We start from the raw sequence: 3,065 nt of genomic DNA, 5'->3' as shown, positions 1-3,065 counted from the left end.
AGAGAAATTACATATGACAGAAAATTGGGTCTGCAGTAAAGACAAAGTAAACACCTGTACTGTACTGTACTGATTCAGTTAATAAATGGTCCAACACTAGAATCAAAAGGCAGAGATTATCAGACTAGATTTAAAAGCAAGATTAAACTCTATGGTGTTGAGTAGAAACAATTTAATAAAAAAGGCACAGAGTGACAGTAAACAGTTAAGGAAAGTTATAAAAATTGAATATGAATCATATTAAAGTGGATGTAAAAAGCTATATTAAGTAAAAATTGACAGACTAAAATAGAAAAATCAGCACTCATAGAGAATAAACATCCCTCTCCCAGTACCTGATAAAAAACGTAGAAAAAAAAATCAGTGAAGATACAAGAGATTTGAAAACCATCAACTTGATCTAGCTGACATTTAAAAAATGCTATACCGGCCACAGTCATCGCGGAGAGTCACCGAGGTTTCCTGCTTCAACACTGCTTGGACGGAACCCCGCGCTGGTCCCCTGCTCCGGCCGGCCACTCAGAGCCAGCCCTCGCCACCACCTCACAGCGCCCTCCGACCGCCTCTCCTCAGCCGCCGGCCATGACGACCGCATCCCCCTCGCAGGTGTGCCAGAACTAGCACCAACACTCGGAGGCTGCCATCAGCCGCCAGATCAACCTGGAGCTCTACGCCTCCTACGTCTACTATCCATGTCATACTATTTTGACCGTGATGATGTGGCTTTGAAGAACTTTGCCAAATACTTTCTTCACCAGTCTCATGAGGAAAGGGAACATGCTGAGAAACTGATGAAGCTGCAGAACCACCGGGGTGGCCGAATCTTCCTTCAGGATATCAAGAAACCAGACCGTGATGACTGGGAGAATGGGCTGAATGCAATGGAATGTGCGCTACACTTGGAAAAAAGTGTGAATCAGTCACTACTGGAACTGCACAAATTGGCCACTGACAAAAATGACCCCCATTTGTGTGATTCATTGAGACTCTTTACCTGAACGAGCAGGTGAAATCCATCAAAGAATTGCGTGACCATGTAACCAGCTTACGCAAGATGGGGGCCCCCAAATCTGGCATGGCAGAGTATCTCTTTGACAAGCACACCCTGGGAAACAGTGATAATGAGAGCTAAGCCTTAGGCTGGCTTCCCACAGCCACAAGGGTGACTTCCCTGGTCACCAAGGCAGTGCATGCATGTTTGGGTTACCTTTACCTTTTCTATAAGTTGTACCGAAACATCTACAAGTTCTTTCCTTAGTACCATTCCTTCAAATAGAGTAATCTGTTACCCCTCTCCCCAAAATAAGAATGCTATACCAACAAGTGCAGCATATATGTACAAGTACAGGGAACATTTACCAAGGTAGAAGGTATGCTGAGCCATAAGACCAAATCCTCAACAAATTTAAAAGAATTGAAACCATACAGTAATAGTGTATTAGTTTCCTAGGCCTGCCATAACAAAGTACCACAAACTGGGGAGTTTAAAACAATAGAAATTTATTGTTTCCGTTCTGGAGGCAAGAAGTCTGAAACCAATGTGTCACCAGAGCCAATATCACTCTAAAACCTGTAGTGGAATCCTTCCTTGCATTTTCTTAGCTTCTGGTGGTTTGTCAGCAATCTTTGACATTCTTTGGCCTGTTCATGCATCACTCTGATTCTCTGCCTTCACATGACTGTTTCCCTGTGCCTATCTTCACATGGCTGCCTTCTTATATGGACACCAGTCGTATAGGATTAAGGGTTCACCCGACTCCAATATGACCTTATCTTAACTAATTGCATCTACATTGATTCTGCTTCCAAATAAGGTCACATTCTGAGGTACTGGGGGTTAGGACATCAGCATATCTTTTTTTTCGGGTGGGAACATATCTCAACCCATACCAAGTAGTATGGAGAGATTCCCTCAATTTTGGAATTGTATTCCCTCAATTTTGGAACATGTATTAATAATCCATGGGTCAAAGAAGAAATCACAAGAAAAAATAGTGAATATTGTGAGCTGAACACCTACCATATATATCAATAATGGATATCCAAGTATCAAATTTTGTGGTATGTATCCAAAGCAATGCTTAGAATTTTATAAATATAAATAACTGCTAGAAAAAAGATTTAAAAATTAATGACCTAAGCTTGTACCGTAAGAGCACTAGTAAAAGAGCAAATTAAACCTAAAATAATAGAAGGTAAATAATAAAAATAAGATCATAAATCAAGAAATAGGAAACAGATAACAATAGATAATAAAGTTAAGATATGGGGTTTTTGGGGGAAAAATAATAAAAATTGTAGATACTAACCAGACTAAGAAAAAAAGATATACATATTGCCTAGAGCACTAATTAAAAAGGGAATATCACTAAACATACTAAAAGGACTACAGACATTAAAAGGGTAATAAAATAATATTATAAATCTGTTTATATCATTAAATTCAACAACTTAGCTAACTGGAGATATTTATTGAAAACCATGAATTACCCAAACTGACAGATGAAGAAATAAAAATTTAGAAAAACACTTTTCATTAAGGCAATTCAATTCATAATCAGAAACCACCTAAGAAAAGCAGAAAATAAAATGGAGAGAGCAAGATCAGGAGAGAGAAATAGAAAGAGAGGAGAAGAGGGAGGAAAAAAAAGAGAAAGAAAGAACGTAAGGATGAATGGGTGGGAAGGAGGAAAGAAGGCAGGGAGGAAGGAGGGAAGGAAGAAAATCTCCAGGCACAGTTTAATTAATTAATTAATTAATCAAATATTTAAGCAATAAATAATGCCATATCTAAAGTAAACTGTTTTCATAAATAGAAGTGGAGGAAACCCTTCCTAAATCAGCTAGCCAGGACATTAAAACCCTGATACCAAAAACTGACAAAAACATTACGGAAAAATAAAATTTATACCAATATCCCTCATAAATATAGATGCAAATTCCCTTTCAAAATATCAGTAGATAATTTAAAGTAATGTACAAAAAGAATAATACACCATTATTTGTTGGGGTTTATCCCAGAAAAGCAAAGTTGGTTTGCCATTTGACAAAAAATCATTTTAATC

At 38.0% G+C, this 3,065-nt stretch overlaps 1 pseudogene; it reads left to right on the top strand.

Moving 5' to 3' along the window:
* Positions 1 to 582: 582 nt before the first annotated feature.
* LOC137757011 (ferritin heavy chain pseudogene) lies at positions 583 to 1,132 on the top strand (annotated as a pseudogene).
* Positions 1,133 to 3,065: the final 1,933 nt, after the last annotated feature.

The sequence above is a fragment of the Eschrichtius robustus genome, chromosome X (genome assembly GCF_028021215.1).
Source record: "Eschrichtius robustus isolate mEscRob2 chromosome X, mEscRob2.pri, whole genome shotgun sequence".
In the NCBI taxonomy this organism is placed as follows: Eukaryota; Metazoa; Chordata; class Mammalia; order Artiodactyla; family Eschrichtiidae; genus Eschrichtius; species Eschrichtius robustus.
The sequence above is the reverse complement of the archived record's forward strand: the minus strand, read 5'-3'. Positions and strand labels throughout refer to the sequence as shown.